Source organism: Apteryx rowi, unplaced genomic scaffold (assembly GCF_003343035.1).
Source record: "Apteryx rowi isolate R43461 unplaced genomic scaffold, aptRow1 scaffold_156, whole genome shotgun sequence".
Lineage (NCBI taxonomy): Eukaryota > Metazoa > Chordata > Aves > Apterygiformes > Apterygidae > Apteryx > Apteryx rowi.
This window is the reverse complement of record NW_020447819.1, coordinates 364,565-383,939: the sequence shown is the minus strand read 5'-3', so window position 1 is coordinate 383,939 and position 19,375 is coordinate 364,565. Positions and strand designations below refer to the sequence as shown.

Genomic DNA, 19,375 nt, shown 5'->3' with positions numbered 1-19,375 from the left:
CTCGGCTGGGCGGGGCGCCCCGCAGCCCGGGCGCAGGCACCCGCGCCTCGGCCGGGCTCCCCCGCCCCGTGCGCGCCTCCCGCCGCTCCTGGAGCAGGCACTGCAGTCTCCGCCGGCTCCGGCCGCGGCCGCGAGGCCAGGCTTTCCCTTCCCTCTGGTGGACGGAGACGTGGGAGGGAAACGCCGCCACGTGTGCGCTCAGCAGCCGCCCACGCGCGGGGCCGGGCAGAAAGGCGTGGGACGTGTTCTTGCCACCGCGCACGGCCTGCTGCGCACAAGCCGTGCTTTGTGGAAGCAGTGAGGAGCCTTTGTCAAAGGCGGTGTGAGTGTATCTTGCACAGTCAAGGAGAAGGGAGAGCCTGTACTGCACAAAATGTAGGAGTAGCCGTACTGGATTAGAGCGGCCTGCTTTAGCATCCTGGCCAGACCTAGCCAGGAAAAGACATCACAGGGGAAGGGAATGTGTAACTCCCCTTTCCCTTTCCTTCCTTCAAAAACATTCTAAACAATGAGTGATACTCTTACTAGCCATAAAAATGCCATTCCTTATTTGAATTCCCATTCCATTAAAGTGTGGCAACAAACAGCCCCCTTCCCCAGTTATCTGCATATCATCTGTCTTTTACAAAAAAAAAGAAAAAAAGACAAATGTAGTAAACAACGTCCCCATCTGTGTCATTAGTAGAGGAAACGGTGGGGGAATGGGGTGGCCACATTTGATGCTTTTAATTTTATGTCTTCTCTCCTACAGCCTTCACCTGACGAGCAGGCAGGGGTTGTTTCCCCTGCGCAGAACAGTTCCCCTCCTGCTCCACCCCAGAGCGTGACTGCACACACTCTGCCACCCAAACACTCCTGGCACCAGCAATATCTCTCTGATCAGCAACTGCCTGAGTGTGACGTACATTGAAAATAATATTGCCTGTGCCAGCAAAGCTATGTTACGGCAAATGAATGTGAGTCACAGAGTTTGAGTGAGTTGGGAGTGTCTTTCAGATACATTCATCTTATAGCTTTGTTGGGTATTACGGATTTTGCTTGCTTTTTAGGACAAACTCAGTGTTCACCCCCCCTCCTCTTTACCACCATCTCCCTGTTCTTTTGATGTATAGCAAATCAGCCTGTGACAGAGAGTTTACCGTGGGGTGGAGGGGAAAATCTGGGGTGAAGAGAGCAAAAGTAATCTCTTAAGTGCAGCAACGCCCTCAGCACTTTAAACCACAGCATTAGAACAGGAGTCTCAAGTGTGCATTAGTAATGCTTTTGCCCTTTGCTCTTTGGAGGGGTGATTTGCTCTACAAATACTTTATGAACCTCTTGAGACTGTGGCACCATGTTATTCTTCAAAAGTGTCCGCTAGTAAATTCCCACTGCATTACAACATAGGCTTCTATCACAATGTGTTAAATAATCATAGACAAATGAGATCTGGTGACAGGATTTGTTCTGATAAATAAAAGTTGCTAGAGCCATGCCAGAAAAAATTACACAGGTCTGAGACTAGATAAAAAGATCAAGGTTTTTTGAAAACAGTAAGAGACTTAAGAGTGCCCCATACATCCTTAAATGCACAGCCAAAATGAGGAAGTCGTTAAAGGGTAGCCTTGTTTGTGTATGCGTGTTCTGGAATGTCATCTTTTCTTTGAATAGTTAACAAATTGAACACAGCTGAGCAGAGTAAAATCTAGGATTGTAATACCACAGACTTTTTTTTTGCTCTGTAGTGTCAGTCACTGCACTGACATTAGTCATTTCAGTAAGTTGCCAGGGAGGATTTCTGGGCTGAAGTTTGTTGTGAAGCTTGGGAAATTTTGGTCCAGAGTTTATGGCTATAGAACTAAAATACAAAATTATAGTTCTGAGTGAAAAGAAGAGCTTAACTGCTTAGTTCAGCCTCCCGTAACAAACAGAATAGCTACGGTGCAGGAGTGATTGATCTGCCAGACCTAAGCTCTTTGCATACCCATATTCTGCCTTTGGGTTCAGCAGAATGACAGCAACTTTATCTTTCACTTAGGTTCCCTAAAAGTCATATGATTGGAGGCTGCTAAAGAAGAGATATCTTCCATTCTCCCTTGCCTTGTGCTCACCATTTGCAGTATGTTCTTTAGGCGTTATCCTAACTATCTGCGGGTGCCACAGTGTAAGGGAGGTTTGGGATACTCTTTGCTGTTGCCGCCTCAGCCAGGACTTTCCGGCTGAGAGTGGTAAGTGGAGCCAAAATTTTGGCCTTTCGTAGACTTGATTGCTGACTGTTGATGGTGTCAAAGCTTCTCATGGAGACTGGCCTGTTAGTATGAGCAACTCTGTGTGAATCATCACTCAAACAAAGCAATTATCATACCAAAACGCTGAAGGGAAGTGCTCAGCAAACTAACAGGAAGCACAGTAAAACAGCTTATAATTATTCAATTACTCTAATTTTTGGTACTTTCAGTACTCACTTTCAGAAAACTTAAGGTGTCACTTTTTGCCCTTGGACTTATTTTATACTCTTTGCTTTTGGACCATTTGATTTTTTTATTTTGCATACTATGAAAAACAGTTTAGATGCCCTGTATACAAATTCCACACCTCAGAGTAGACAATCTAAGGACATCATTCCTTAAACCTTTCTGTGTAGCAGTGATCCTTACCAACCCAAGTGGTTCCACTGAATTTGATGGTATTACACAGATAAGTACATTGGTGTAGATCAGACCCTAAATACATAGTTCACTTCAGATATTTACTCTTTGTAATGTGTTGCATTTGAGGTTTACAATTTAGAAGCTTTAGAGACTGCAGAATTTCTGCAGTCATGCAAACAAATATCCAATAAAAAACAACATAAAGAGAAGATTATAGTTCAGAGAAAACAATAAAAGGTCAGAATTTCTGTGCTAAGGGTAAAACAAGCCATGTGCTCTTTTGCTTTTAATCCCATCTGGAAGATAGTTACAGATCCAACCTAGACTCCTTTTTCAAACAGGTTTAGTACCACAGAAGGAAGGGGAGGAGGGATAGATTTTAACAATGCCCCTCATAATTTAGCCTGTTTTGCGTAAGTGAGAGGGAGATATAGTAGATAATAAATTCTTTCATAAACTTTTTTTTTAAGCCAGTTACACAAGTTTAGAAAGGTTGAGTTCATACTGTGGGTCGTTTTTAGTTTTAGTATAGCTGGAACAATAATTAGACTGGGATGCCTTTGGAACAATGGTTTTGCAGCCATATGATCTTACCTTGACTAGAAGTGTGCCATTTAATTTGTGGGTTAATTTTCTCTATGCTAGTGTAATTAAATAAAGTGAATGTTACATTCATTTAAATATTAGTGAGAAACAGGGTAATAGAATGTGTGAGGTTATCAATCATGTTGGCTTAAAAAATTAACAGATGTGTCTGGCATTCATTCGTGTATTGAACACTGCAGCTATAAGGCATGATGATAATAGGTGTAGATGTGAGTGGTAATAAAGTTCCTTTTTTGTGCTTGGTGAAATTTTTTATCTTAATTTAGGTCCAGCTGCAGTCTGTAAGCTCTTCCCTCACTTTTATGAATGTAAATCAAGAGTAACTTTATTTAAACTGAGGTCTTGTACTGTTCTAAGGGTCTGATCCAAAGTAAGTGAAAACACTTCTATGGTTTTCGGTGGGTAGTAAACAAGTAATCAGGTAATGAACAAGTGGAGAATCAAGCTTGCACGTTGCAACAAAAGGGATTTCCCAAGTATGAGTTTTTATAGTGTAAGGTTCCCATGAAGTAATTAAATAAATGGCTTTTTAAATATAAGATTTGCTCAGAAAAAGCTTAAGGTCAGTTCTGTTGAGGCCCCTAAGAAAAATAAACAATTGATAAAAGTGAATATGGGGGCTACAAAATATCCACCCGCGTACATTTCAAATTACCCGTCAAACAGTTTTCTGCTCTGGAAGATGTAATAATAATGTTTAGTTCACGCTAGCCACTTGTATGTTCAGAACTCTATAGAAACAAGTAGTCTTTGATTTTTATTTATTTATTTTTTTTAAGGACTGGATGAAAACACTGCCAAACAGAACCTGGATGAATTTTGTGAACACAGAGGACTTGCCACTACTGTCTCTTCCAGTGAAGCAAGTTACTTTTCTCCATGCTGTGTTGAGGAAACTAGCAGGCTGTCCCCAAAATTGAGGTCAGAACTATTTAAATATTAACTTTCCAGATAAATATAGTCTTATTTGTGCTTGGGAACCATTCTCTGGAAGTAACTAAGGCAATGTTCTGTTGGCACTAGGCAGTATCAGATTCAGGAAATCCTGTATTTCTCTAGGCTGACTGGAGTTTGGTCTTCAGGAAAAAAAAATTATATTGATTTCTCTATTCAGACAGAGCAGAAGTGCTCAGAATTTAAGAATTTTCTCTTCCTGATGTTTCCCAACAGTACAGTAGTTCAATACTTATGTAGAGGATAGATTATTTTTAGCCCAGTTTCCTAAGTCAGTGAGACCTAATGAAACCTTGCTGTTTGTCTGTCTACTGTGGATTCCCCCGGCTAGTTTTGGCTAGCTGTAACAGCAAGGCAGTGTCTGAAAATAGGCTAAGTAGGATGGGAGAGACCCAATAATTGCTTGAGCGGTATTATTAGCCAATAGTGAGCCCATAAGATACAAATCCATAGAAAACTGACTTCATTAGTGCCAGTGCTCATGGAATTACCTAGCTGCTTAGACGTTACTTGGCAGCAGTTATCTGGAGTAGAGTGCGCTCTTGAATAGGCTCAGTGCTGCAAGAGCTAGGAAGTTCTGCCACAGACAGATTTTCTTTTGTAATTTAAAGTGCACTTGAACAACTCTTAGAAAAGCAGCATTTTGTATTTATGAGTTTGAATTTGAACTTGGCTGTTGGCCTAATTGTCCTCAGTGAGTCCAATAGAAACTGCAGTTAGTGACTAACAACTCACTCCTGTTAGTGATAAGTCACCTGTGCTGCACTCCATGTCACCAGCCCTTGGCGACTGGGCAGTATTTGTAGTCTTTGGAGAGTTCCCAACAAGGGGATCCTCCTGTGGGGCCTTCAGGAACATAGTTTTTTACAGAGTCTGTAAGGAGGCTATGTAGAGCCTGGCTTTGTACTGCAGAAATCCATTATATTCGTGTTGCATATGGGAGTTACTTTCTAGCTTCTGAGTTTTAACAGTAATTTATAAGATGGCCCCTGCAACCTTAACAAGTGTGTTCAGGATGAGATTCCCTGCTCATCACACAACAAAGCCTCAATATCCCTTAGCTCCCAGTGGAGTTTGTAAAACCCTCCGCTGGCCCCTAGATAGGGTGAACTTCACATATGAATGCATTTCTTGAAAGCTGTTTAAGCTCCTAGAAATTCAGATAATGTTTAGTGGGATTTTCAGAATTGCAGATCTCATTCATCTCTAGCAAAGCAAATGGATGTTAGGTGCACAGTGACATTTTCTAAAGTACTGTCTGCATCATAAGACATCTGTTGAAAAAATAGTTGAACAAATCCGTCTCCAACTCTCCATTTATGCTTCTCTGGGAAGTTTGCCATTGACTTTAGTGGGAATGGACTCTAAAAAGGGTCCATAATTGGCATCTGACTTTATTATTGCACAGTATAATTTTGTGATTTATTATATATTTGTCTACAATGAGTGGCCTGCATAGTTTTTATATTGGTTATTAGGAAATATATTTGTATCATTCTGGTATCAACTGTGGAACAATCTCCTATTCTGAGGGGATGTGTTTGTCCCCTTTACAAGTCTTCTTCGATCTCTGGTGTTCAGAATATGTTTTCTAGGAAACTACCATAGGAAAAACCCACCCCTCTTCTCTCCTTCCATTCCTGGAAAGAGTATTCTACTGTAGGTGAAAGTGCTATGGGTAACAACCACAATCAACAGTAAGATAGATGAGGAATATTAATAGTTGTGTTTCAGGGCATAAGCCAAATTCTAACCATTTGAAAGGGAATTTTAGAGCTCTCAGTGGGCCTCAGGCTGTCCTACTGCTTAAGATTTGCTAAGCTGTCTTCTGTAGCACCTTTGGGAAGCTTCTGATGGAGGCAGATGTGTCTCACTCCTGGGTGAAACAGCTTTTGTTTTCAGTTAAAGCACCAGGACTGAGGAATGCAGCTTTGAGTGTCACTGTGTTTATGTACCAAGATTACTGAGAAACCAATTAAGAATGCAGCTGTGAACTTTTAAGCAACATGGCATGGAAAAATAAAACATGAAGTGTGTGTGTGCATAGGGGAATGTACCCAGTGTTTTGTACATTCCAGCAGAGGCCTCAGTAAAGACTGGAATTTTAGTTCTCATCTGACAACATTCCACAAAGACAACTTACATTCCCTTCCTGCCTCCCCCTCCCAAGAGGTTCCTTTCAAAAAATAAGTTTGGCTTATTATTTATTCTGCCTTGGCTATCAAATAACTGTTGAACAGCAACACACGGAAAGGGTTAGCCTGGGCTCTTTATGTTTAGTTGCTAATCTGAATTCTCCAGGATTCGTTAGTATTATTTATTTTCTTCTTATTGTTGTTATTAGTAATGCAACTTCTTATATATTGTCATTCTAAATTAAGATCAGAAATATCACCAGCTACATCAGTATCTCTATGGGGACTCTAAGTTTCCCTCTACCACACCCTCAGTTCCCTCGTATGCACCCCTGTTAATATAGCGCAAGGCCATTGGAAAGGCAGAGAAGAGGAGAGGCAGTGAGTCACGTTAACAACTTAGCAGCACAATTAAAATATAAAACCCCACCTATCCCAGTAGGAACAAAGATCTTGACCTGCACAGCACCTGCTGTACAGTATTTCTGTACTTATTCTACATCTTTAGTTCTGAAAACAAATATGGAAAGTAGGTTGCTGCTAATGGAATTTGAATGAAGGAAATGTTTTTGGAGCCAGGACATCAGAGTGAGATCAGAAGAACCAGATTTTGCTCACAGGCATCCGTTCATTTCTGTATTACAAGCTATATAGGCACAAAGAGGTGCAAAGTCTGTTTCCTCTATGGATGTGGGCCTGCCAGCCTTGATAATGTCCCATTTAAGCTACAGCTGATGATTGTGTAGCTAAAATTATAAAACTCAGTGAGACTAACAGCTTTCACATGAGGATGCTTTTTTTTTTCTTGTCTTGTTCTAATTTTAGTAATTCTAGTAACAGTCACTGTAACTTTTTATTGCAATAGCTTTTATTTAGCACTGTTGAAATGTCAGCTTGGGAATCCAATTGCCAGTATTTTCTTCCTTTCTCTCTCTCTCTGTCTCTCTCTCTCTTTTTTTTTTTTATGAGAATCAGCCTATCTTTTAATTGATCATGTTTTCTAGAAAGTCAATCTTAGTCATACTATGATATAGCTGTAAGAGGCAGAACACAAGACTCGCAACCAAGCAAGGGGGAAGAGGACTTAAATGGCTTTTCCACTGATTCTAGACAGCCTTAATAGCTAGAGATCTATAGTATGTAAACAGTACTTCAGGTCTGACATAGGTCAGCAACATTGTGCGCTGTCCCTGGCACACCTCTTATACCTGAACTATCATGGGGGTCCTCAGAAGCTGCCAGCCATATTGCTCCAGGTATGGGTGAGAATCTTTCCTCCTAACTTTAATTAGTTCCTAACATGGATTAAGCCCTCTGAAGATGTTAAAACTGGCACTCTACGGAGAGCTGAAAGATAATGTGTAGGAGGCAGAGTTATTTTTTCTTCTCTGCTTTATACCACTACTATTGAGCTCAGTCACAACCTGGCTAGCAGAGGGCACGAAGATGAGTGCCTCCTCGTACTTCCCCTATATGACTTACCTGTGTCACTGAACTGTGCTCAGGATGGGAAGGAAAGCTGTCCTGCAATGATGCCACAAAGGGCAGCTGGGAGGGATCTTCCAGGGAGGGAAAGAATCAAACAAAGGCTTGACTGTGTTTCCCTTTTTCTTGTGTCAGCTACCACAGATGTCATAGCTGCCTCTCTGCAGTAGGGGCCACATTCGAGCTATTCAGGTTCAATGCTGTGAAGTGGCTCTCTAAGCTTTATGAAAAATGCCACATAGTCATTGCCCAGGCCTCCAAAAGACCCTTCAAGACATCTCAGAATCCTCACCCCACCCTATTTCCAGCAAAGATGTCACATAACTGAGAGGGCCTATGAGCTCAGTTTTCTTTTGGTACATGGTCTCTTTGTGCCATGCTCACAGCATAAGAGGATAGGCAGATGGAAGCTGTCCCTTAGGAAGACATTTGCCAGAAGGACAGCATGTATTTCCTTTTTTCTGATTGTTCCTTGGACCCGTTGAGAAAAGATGATGGCTCTGTGCCAGCATATCTACCAGACTGAGCTGTAGTAAGAGCTGCAGTGGGGGTGTCATGAACACTGTGTTCTCTGACTGCCTTCTGCTTGGAACACCAAGAACCTGTGCAGACCACAGAAGGGTCTGTTTACACCAGACAGGAGCCAAACTGTCCCTGCATGTGAGGAACACAGAGACATAAAAATTCTTTCCTACCCAAGCACAGGAACAAAGTACCGAGCAGTAGAGCCAGCATATGGGCTATCCGCATAAAAGGTAGACTGGGGTTGCAGAAATAAGATCATGTGGTTATACCAGTTTCATGCAGTAAGGTTTGCTCACAGAGGTGTCCTTGGTTTAGGAATCACTTGTTTTCTTCTCAAGACGAGTCCAAATGCAGTGAGGCACCTGCTTTCCCCTCTGGTAAGGAGGAAGAATAGTTGGGGGAGATTGATGGGCTGGAATGGGAACTGGAAAGTTCTGAATGCCTTCCTGGAATTGGCAGATGCTGTGGGAGAAGTCTGAGGGCCTGGGGATCTTGACCTATTGAACTACCTTTTTGTCTAGCATCCCCAGCAGTGGCTGGGCATTCCATAAATCTGTGTACACTAACAGAAACCAAAAATGAATGTTCGTTTTTTTAAATTAAGCTAGTTAAAAGCAGATCCTCAGTCAATTTCTTGAATTTCTTAGCTTGGTTCAAATTCTTTAATATTATTTAATGCCTAGTTTGGGTACCACATAGAATAGCAGTAAAGCAACCATATTTTATGGTAGCTATAAATCTCCTTATGTATATTCCAGAAGTTAATGTAATAATAGTTTTAAGAGGATTTTATTACCAGCTGTAAGTCTGATTTTCTGACTAGATACTGCTAATGCTTTTATTCTGGCTTCAGCAGTTTTCTTTGTCTCAGGGCATCTTAGAGGGGCAGTGGGTTCTTAGTCAAAATTTTTGTTCTAGTCCTATAAAATGTAGTCTTGTTAGAACAGCAGCTTGTTCTCAATACTTTTTATCTGTTTTCTTGCTTATTATAGTCTAGATTTTGCTACATCAATTGCTCTCAGTTGCTGACAGCCTAACAGCATATAGTTCAAACAGATCAGTATCCAAAACCTGTGTGTCAACTGATTGTGATTACATTCCTTTCATTTCAGTTAGCACAGGGCTTCCTGCACCAGCTGTTGGAATTTTGATTGTATTAAAAATGCAATGCCCAAAACATTAAATTATCTGAAAATTATTTTGAGAAGATGTCTCCAGAAGTCTCTTTCACTGTCTGCTTCTGTAAAAAAAAATATATATATATATTATATATATATAAATCTTACATGTCAGAATCCACCCTTATGTGTATGTAACCAGGGGCATTACTGAGGCAAGTCACATATGGTCAGTTGGCCACACGGTGCATCTTCGTGCTCTGGACCTTCCAGCCTTTTGTTGGTATAGCTGCACTTAGGCAGTTGCTGTCAAAGATCTATGGCCCAATAGATCAATTTGGGGAGCAAGATTAGACAGTGGAAAGAGCAGGACTATAGTCAGTTCTGTATAAGGAGAAGGTATAGGGATATGGAAATATATCTTTTTGAATCACATTATGTGATTGAACCTATGACACAGTCTCAGCCTTACTATTGTTAGTCAGAGGAAAATAATATTTTTGAATGCCTGTAGCTACCATTTTCAAAAATTGACTTAAAGGTCAAAGCTCCAGCAGGAATTTTTTTCAGTTTATGATCTTTAATAAAGGCTTTGTGGAAGAGCAAGTTAGGTGATATTGCCATTGCTTTGCAACATACTGAACCATTAGTCAACATCCTAAGAAAATGATTGTTGTAGCTGCAAGAAGATGTGATTCTCCTATCTGCACAGGTTGGATAGCCGCATCTTCCACTAGCATGTTACTGAATTATCAGTTAGTCCACAGCAATGTTGTACCTTTTGCAATAAGATTGCCTCTGTTACTCTGAGGCAGGAAGTGTGCTTCAGATTGTGCCACCTTCATTTATTCAGATGGTGTGTTCAATATCAAAAATGATACAAGTACAAAGAACTGTATTGAGAAAAGCAGAAGGAAACCTTTCAATTACACACAATACTGAGTAGTTTTCCATTCCAATCTGTCTGGGTTATTCCTTCTCATGCTTCCTTCAAACTTTCCAAATGTCTGAAATGATTTTTGTATGGCTTCAGAAGATACAGTCAGGGAACAAGATCGCATAGAAAACATGTTACTCTCTCTCCAGTAGTGGAAACATTGTCTCATTCTGCAATAGAAATATTTGGATCCCCTGCAAATTCAGTTTATTGATCCCCTTCTCCTTCTGCCAGGGATAGCTATTCTTAATCTTCATGTCCTCCTTGAGTCTTGTTCTGGAGTGCCAACAAGACGTGTTCTGACTTTGAAGGCCCATTTATTTTTAAGTTGCTGCCATATTTGTCTAAATGAAGTGTGTTATGTCACCTTCCTTTTAGGCAAAGATGGCTCCATGTTTTTGCATCTTAGTAGCATCAGGGTCTGGTAATTGCTTAAGTAGGGAATTCATACCCCTGGTAAATTGCAACTTCAGCCAGAGGAAGAAAAGAAAGGTTACAGATCAGAGTCGCCTTGCCTTCTCCATGTCTGCCACTGTCTTCCATGCTTCTGGGAAGAAGGGATAAGCTAAATATTGAGATGAGATCCATCATTTAAGGTGGGAGAGTAAAGAGGAAATTGTCCTTCGCTTTGCTCCAGGCAGAACAGATGGTGGAGGGATATTTTATTTACATAAGGTATTACCAGCTAGTTTCTCAGTACTGTTAAATAAATAGCCGTCTAGTCTAATGACTCTGTATAATGCCTGTTTAGCTTTTCCTTGTGTCTAAACCAAGAAAGTGGCTTGTTAGCTCCATCTGCTGGAGCCTGATGATGTGAAAGATGTAGGGAAGCTTGGCTGGACACACAGGAAGGCAGTAAACAGAGAAACATATGACTAAGAACAGAAGGACGCCGTGTGTGTCATGGAGTCTGTGAAAAACCATAGGGGAACATCCGTCTCCAATATGCCTAAAATGTAAAGACTAATGAAAGGTTTGTTTGTGGTTGCATTAATTATGACTTTTCTAGTCTCTGTAGGACACACAAACAACTAAAACCAAATAGTTAAATGTAGAAGAACAGGATGCAAATCTGTGTAACATTGTCTTTTACTTTGGCTTACGCTGCTGTGCCAAAAACAAGAATCTGAGGGTAGTTTATTTGAGGCTGGTAAATATAGAGTTGATGAATTATGCATAGAACTTTAAATGGTTTCCCAGTTACGAAAACTAAAGCATTGTTTCAAAAGTAACAGACCACAGACAGCAGTTTCAGACTTACAGGAAATGTGCTGCTCTGTGAATTTTAGACAAGAACTAAATGACTACTGACAGAGTTGCACCTGATCGACTTTGAGAACTTTTCCTACAACTATGTTGTCACCTCTGTGAAAACTCAGCCACCCATTAAATTTGTCCTTTTCTCACAAAAAGAGAAAAGAAAAGCTACACTCCACAAGCAGCTTCTTATCTGGCGCTCTGACCTGCAAAGGTTGCTTTATTTAAGCAGTCACATACTGACAGTTAAGAATGTGATTTTTCTGGCTCAGGTGCTCAGTATGTTTAAGAAAGTTCTTGTTCTTTACCAAACTCTCATGAGAAGTCCTTTGGGGGAGAAAAGGCAGAAAAGGGAAGTGTGGCTCATGGACATGGTACCTCTTCCCACTGAAAAGGGCCTGAGCTGCTGTTACAATGCAAGTGTTTCCATATGTGAGAGCTCATCAGTGTTCTAAAAACAGAAAGGAGGAAGTGAGAAGCTGTGGAAGAGTGGGTAAGATGAGAACAGATTTTCTTCCTCCTCATTCTTTTGCCATGATTTGCTGCAGTCTTTACTGCTAAGACCAGCCCTCAGGAACCCCAGACCCTAGAGACCAGGGAGAAAGTCTGGAGAAAGGAAGATTTTCCCTGGTTGAGGAGAATTGGGTTAGAGATCATTTAGGCAAACTGGACATTCTCAAGTCCATGGGCCCTGATGGGATGCACCCTCGAGTGCTGAGGGAGCTGGCGGATGTCATTGCTAAGCCACTCTCAATCATCTTTGCAAGGACATGGAGAACAGGAGAGGTGCCTGAGGACTGGAAGAAGGCTAATGTCACTCCAGTCTTCAAAAAGGGCAAGAAGAAGGACCCAGGGAACTACCGGCCAGTCAGCCTCCCCTCAATCCCTGGAAGGGTGATGGAACAGCTCATCCTGGATGCCATCTCTAAGCATGTGAAGGATAAGAAGCTGATCAGGAGTGGTCAGCATGGATTCACCAAGGGGAAATCATGTTTAACGAACCTGATAGCCATCTACGATGGGATGACTGGCTGGGTAGATGAGCGGAGAGCAGTGGATGTCTACGTTGACTTCAGGAAGGCTTTTGACACTGTCTCCTGTAACATCCTCATAGGCAAGCTCAGCAAGGGCAGGATAGACGAGCAGAAAGTGAGGTGGATTGAGAACTGGCTGAATGGCAGAGCTCAGAGGGTTGTGATCAGTGGCGCAAAGCCTGGCTGGAGGCCTGTAGCTAGCGGTGTCCCCCAGGGGTCAGTACTGGGTCCAGTCTTGTTCAACTTCTTCATCGATGACCTGGATGAAGGGACAGAGTGCACCCTCAGCAAGTTTGCTGATGATACAAAACTGGGAGGAGTGGCCGATACCCCAGAGGGCTGTGCTGCCATTCAGAGAGACCTGGACAGGCTGGAGAGATGGGCAGAGGGGAACCTCATGAAGTTCAACAAAGGCAAGTGCAGGGTCCTGCACCTGGGGAGGAATAACCCCATGCCCCAGTACAGGTTGGGGGTTGACCTGCTGGAGGGCAGCTCTGCGGAGAAGGACCTGGCAGTCCTGGTGGACACCAAGTTGACCATGAGCAACAAATGTGCCCTTGTGGCCAAGAAGGCCAATGGTATCCTGGGCTGCATTGGGAAGAGCATTGCCAGCAGGTCGAGGGAGGCGATCCCCCCCCCTCTACTCAGCCCTGGTGAGGCTGCATCTGGAGTACTGTGTCCAGTTCTGGGCTCCCCAGTACAAGAGAGACATGGAGCTACTGGAGCGAGTCCAGCGGAGGGCTATGAAGATGTTTAGGGGACCGGAGCATCTCTCTCATGAGGAAAGGCTGAGAGAGCTGGGCCTGTTCAGCCTGGAGATGAGAAGACTGAGGAGGGATCTTATCAACGTGTATAAGTATCTGAAGGGAGAGTGTAAAGAGGATGGGGCCAGACTCTTTTCAGCGGTGCCCAGCGACAGGACAAGAGGCAATGGGCACAAACTGAGACGCAAGAAGTTCCATCTGAAGATGAGGAAAAACTTCTTTACTGTGAGGGTGACTGAGCACTGGAACAGGTTGCCCAGAGAGGCTGTGGAGTCTCCATCCTTGGAGATACTCAAAACCTGACTGGACGCAATCCTTAGAACCATGCTTTAGGTGACCCTGCTTGAGCAGAGGGGTTGGACTAGATGATCTCCAGGGGTCCCTTCCAACCTCAACCATTCTGTGATTCTGTGATCAGGCAAAGATCCATGCTTGGAATAGCTGGAAGAAAATGTCCAAAGATTATATTTGTTGCAAGTTTCTCTGCAACACATGAGTGTGTACTGTAATGGAGCCATAAAGAATTCTAATATCAGGCAAGTATCTAAAGATTAAAATCAGTTCATAGAATTGCTGCATGATTTAGTAGTTACAGCTGTGAAAAGTAAATAGTTGAATGCCACAAACCAACTAGAGATGATTAATTACATGTTATAGGCTTTGCTGTAGGTCTTCTCGTATCTTTTATTTTTCCAGAAGATGCTTCTACACCAGTCTTATTGAAGTTAGGGTGAAATTTGAGGTTGATCAAAAGGGGATTAGTATTTCACCTATGTGCTTTCTAAATGGAACTGTTCTTCTGCAGTGTGGGATTCAACTGTGTCTAGTCACATTATTTTAAATATTATTTCTCATTTGTAATAAAGTATTAGCCAAAAGCACGAGACTGGGACCAAGGTCTCACAAAGTGTAAAAGACAGTCTGTGTCACAAGCGTTTCACAATGTTAGCTTGTAATGGGACAACAGATGACTGTAATAAAAGAGGCTGACAGTAGAGATGGGTAACAAACAGCTGGCCAGAATCTTTTTTTTTTTTTTTTTAATTTTGGTGTGCCCCCCACTCCCCACAGGAAGCTTCTTACATTTTTATAGGTGTCTTTGCATCCCTCAGCAGCTACACTCTTAAGATCAATAGTGAGCCTGACTTTTTAACCCTTCAGAAGTGTTCCCAGTTCATCCCATGCAGTTTGAATTTTGGAATCCAGATGTTGTGTGAGGCTTAGTCAAATCCCTTGTTGAAGACCACATGTACTATCACAACCTTGAGACCTGTAGGCTTATTTGAAAACAAGTTTCTTTAGAAAGGCTGACCTTCCCTGAAACTGTGCAGGCCAGCATTAGTTTTTATCTTCTACTTCTTTGATAGAGACATGAATTAATCATTGCATTATTTTATTAGAGCAGAGGTGAAATATTTGAACAGTATTAGAAGTGTTCCTGTTCTTTCCAGAACTGTATCACTTTTCTAACATTGTTGGCAATAAAAATGAGTTTAGTGGTGATTGTTCCTCAATACTTGTTTAAGATTCTTGTAGAAAGGAGATAAAAGTAAGTGCCTAGGGGTCCAGAGAGAAAAGCTGACTGTCACCTCATGGTAAATCACTGGAGCTGCGCCCATTTATTTCAGCTTGCTTATCAGCTGCCTTTTACATTTTGGAAGTTACCTGAATCTCTCCTGTGTCTCAGTTATCCTGTCTAGAAAACAGATCTGTGCATCTTCTCAGAATGCCAAAAAGAGGAATCATTTGACTAGATTCTGAAATTCTCTTCACTTTTGAAATTGAGCTCAGGACACCTTTGCCTGGTGGGGGGGAAAGCTGGTCCATTCTCTTGGTACTTGCTTATTTTTAATTTCCTGGCTTTACTAACGAAATATCAGGTCTTCCTTTCAAATAATGGCAACTTCTTAAACGCATATTAGAACAAGTCAAAAATAAAAATTTGGCTGAGAGGAGATCTGATATTTTATGGCTTTTTTGGTCCCAAATCAGGATAATGAAGGGAATGACAAGCATTGAAGAAAATAAACTTTCGTGTAATCAGGAATGGGTAATCAAAAACAGATACAAGTATAATGGAGGGCTTCTTTTCTAACTCTTATGGTGTCTTTTATTCAGATAGTGGAAAAAACCAGCATGACAGTTGGCATGAGTTGTTCACAACTTGAGGGAGAAGATGGCAGAGTGCTTGACAGAAAAGTCTGGTGTAGGGAATGGGTAGGAAGGCTGGAACCTAGTAGCGGGTAAGATGGAACTCCTGCAGTCACACTGTATCAACTGTGGGCACAGCACCTCACAGAGCCTGAAGAAATCCTGATAAAAACAAATGCTTAAGATGGAGCCTTCAGGCTGTGCTGCATGCACTATTTTGGACTGTATACCAGAAAATGGAATTCGAAACTGATAAGTCTATTATGAAAGGATGAGGGGAAAAGACTAGAGAACTGTCAGGACTTGGACTTGGTGGAAGCATTGTGATCCCCAAAACAGGCTATTAGGATTTGAACAGACATGGACAGTTCAAGAAATCATTTGTATGATCTGAAAGTTAAAGCAGTGAAGTCTGCCACAGAGCGGGAAGTTTTACATGCTTCTCATCTACAGACCTGACTTCACAGGTAGCTCATGTTGCATTGTGGTTGTGTGGCTTCCAGAAGGCACCTTATCAAATCAGCCAGGTGAGAAACTGTATCGTGTGAGATGCTTAGCACAGGCCACCAAAGGGAATAGACAGACAGGCAGCTAACTCTAACTCATATAATAAAATGCAGCAGCTCAGGTGAGCATAGATTAGTCAACTTTTCCTGAAGCTAAATGCCTCAATATAATTTGCTTAAACAACATACTCCAATATGGTGCAACTCAACCTAAACCAAAAGTGTGTCATTTAGATATATGCCAAAACATCAGTAGAATCCAAAATTTCCACTATGGAAACAAACAAGTTGTGACACAGAACTCCCTTTAAGTTCCATGTCTGTGCTCACATGTGCCTTGGAAAACTCATTGTTGAATAATGAGGTTTCCAGCTGTGTCATCAGAGTTTCTTTGTTATTACAGCTAAGTTGCTAGGTATTTGTTTCTTTTCAAACTAGCAAGGAACATCAAACAAAATGTCTCCCAACAGTACCATTGTTCTTGTTCCTGCTGTGCGTGGAAGTTACAGGTGTTAACCCCGCTTAAGATTAGTTCTATTGTTTGGTAATCAGCCTGGTTCTAAGTTATACAATTAGAAAAGATTAATTGGCCTGCACCCAAAATCTAAAAATGAATACAAATGCTCTCCTTTTTCTGACATGGCCTGACCTTCTCCTCTTTTTATAATTGCTGCCATCTGGGGAGTAGCATCAGCCTGTTCCATTCTGCTATCATTGATTCTTCAAATGACAGGTTGGCTGGTGAATGGAAAGGGAGTGTGACTTAACTGCACGTCAGCTAATACTGGAAAAGTGCAGCACAACTATTTGCTTGTTATTTTAGTCTTAAAAGGCTACAGACTTAACCATTTGATCTTTTTACTCAAAGCTACGGTTTTAGAGATACTTTGCCATGTCACTTCCATGATTACCTGTGACACAGCACTGTCACCTTGGGCAACCAGCAAGTCTCTAATAGGAATAAAGCTTGTAGTAGTCCATGGCAGCAAGCAGGCTTACTTAGTCGAGGGAATTAAGAATTAGCCTTTTCTAATACCCAGAGTGGAGGTTTGCACATCCTTTAGCAGAGCTAAAAGAACTTCTGGATACTAAGGGCTATGGGAATACTTTGATTTTACACTAAACGTTATCTTACTATACTCAGCTAACATATATCCCAAGGATATGATGCTTTCTCAGAGTCTGTCAAGGTGGGTGCTCCTCATTTTTCTATTTTAATGAAGTAAAAACATAAAGTGAAATGAACAGCTTGGGTGCAACTGAGAAAAAAAAAAGTGATATTCTTTCCTTTGTCTGAGTGGCCATTTACTTGCATCAAAGGTCTTTGCAAATTACAGTGCTAAAAGGACTCATTTTGCCTTTGCCTTCGGTGAGATGAGAGCTGCCTAGGTGTTTTTCCCAGGTGACAGAGTACTAACCACAACCCTGCTGGTATGTCTTCTGAAACTTGAACTTGAATTCATCCTAAGTCATTTAAATCTGAGCTATTCTTTTAATTCAGTAACTTTTTATATACTTGGAATATGCTACCTAAATAAAGACATTAGCTTTCATATATTTATCAAAAGAAAAGGGGTTCTTTTTCATGTTTTCAAAACGAGTAATGAAAGTAAAATTTCAGCCACCTGAAACATGCTTTAGCAATAAGTACAAAAGTACATACATATCTTTTAATATATACTTGTTATGTGCTTTATCAAAGTTCAAGTTTCTGTAGCATTCTTTGTGTTATAGACCAGAATGTTGCTCATGAACTGGCTGATCAACATTTTTTCACTGCAAGATGGCTTTGAGCGAAGTAAAAATTAATAGAAAACTTCATTGTTTTCTGGTAAAGGAATCTGTTAGTAAAACACCATTTTTTGGATTCAGAAAATGCTACTAACATTGGTGAGCAGTGGTAATAAAACATAGCTTTTTAAACTATTTTGGAAACCACTGTGATTGAAAAGAACTTTTTTTTCATTCCTGGGAAATTCTGAATGTTTAAAATTTCCCTCAAAAAATGCCTGTTGAAAACATTTTCAATAAACACTAATTATTGTAAAAGAATAAGTCAATGGGTAGCTACAAATAATACATGAGAATTAAAGAGGAAGGAAAAAGCATATTATAAATAGGAAAATGACAGAAATAGATGATGAATGACAAGTGGCTGATGCTGTAAGCAAGAGGCAAGGCAAAGATCTGGAATGAACTAATTTTATCTAATTGGTGCTCTTTTTCTTCCACCTTCTTTGACCTGAAGTAAAGGGATAGATTTATGAAAATTTGTAGCTCATCTCAGTTTACCAACCACACTGGAATCTCTAATCAAATAATTTTAAAAATTTGCCAGTGTGTTTACCCTGGAATTTGGGACTTAACAGACATTCTTGTACCAGTTTATGCTTGAAAATGTCTCAGCAGAGCAAGTGATTTGGGGGCCATACAAACTTGCCAAAGGATATATGAGTCACCTCAATGACCATCTCCAAAATTCTCAACCTATTCGTTTCTACTAGTTTAATCTAAAAATTAGTATTGCTTCAGTATCTCATAGCAGATATGGATTTAAACACTACTCAGCTGCTTAAAATGTTGTATTGCAAAATAGGTTTTGTCACAAATTCAAACTTCTCTCCTCTGGCCACTTAAATACGGAAGACATTAGCAATAGTCCTACTGACCCTTCCTTAGCAATCCTAAGGAGAACTGCCATTCCCTAAATAAAATTAAAAAAAACCCAGATACCTCTGTAAGGGCAAGAATCTTGAATATTGTAGAATTTTTGTCTTAGTTACACTCTTCTGAGGAGTAGATATAGCTGCACTTATTTTGGGTTGAATATGTAACAAATTCAAATGGTATCAACACAGTAGCTTTCCTTGTACGTGTATTGATTACGTGACTGCTGAAATGGAGCTCAGTTGTTTGCTCAGCCACCAGCCGGGCCTTGAGTGGCTCTGGGGCGAGGAGCTACTTGCACCTCATTGCTGCGTGCCGCTGAGAAGAGAGCGCAGCCATTCTGAATGTCTGAATTCTCACAAAGCAGCCAGGAGACACCAATGGATATGGCCGCACTTGCCCTCTCCTTATCAGCACACATTAAAACCAAACAGAGCTCAATGGCAGCAATAAAATAACCATCTATCTTGGTTGCATCCACTTTAGTTTGTGCAGGACTGTTCTGCTGGGTATTTCTGCAACCATATGTGTCATAACTATAAATACACAACTCGAGCATTCCCTCTGTGGCCCTAGCTACCAATTTCCTTACGGGTGTCAAAGAGA

At 41.2% G+C, this 19,375-nt stretch overlaps 1 protein-coding gene across 11 annotated transcripts in view; it reads left to right on the top strand.

Moving 5' to 3' along the window:
• TRPM1 (transient receptor potential cation channel subfamily M member 1) overlaps window positions 1-19,375 on the top strand; it is a 160,815-nt gene that overhangs the window by 29,808 nt on the left and 111,632 nt on the right. For 9 of the 11 annotated variants that reach the window (XM_026059363.1, XM_026059362.1, XM_026059361.1 and 6 more), the window contains 2 exons: window positions 752-956; window positions 4,016-4,157. The gene's annotated coding sequence lies outside the window, so the exon portion shown is untranslated. Of the gene's footprint in view, window positions 1-751; window positions 957-4,015; window positions 4,158-19,375 lie in introns of those variants that run through there. The other 2 variants (XM_026059365.1, XM_026059366.1) reach the window with 2 other exon arrangements.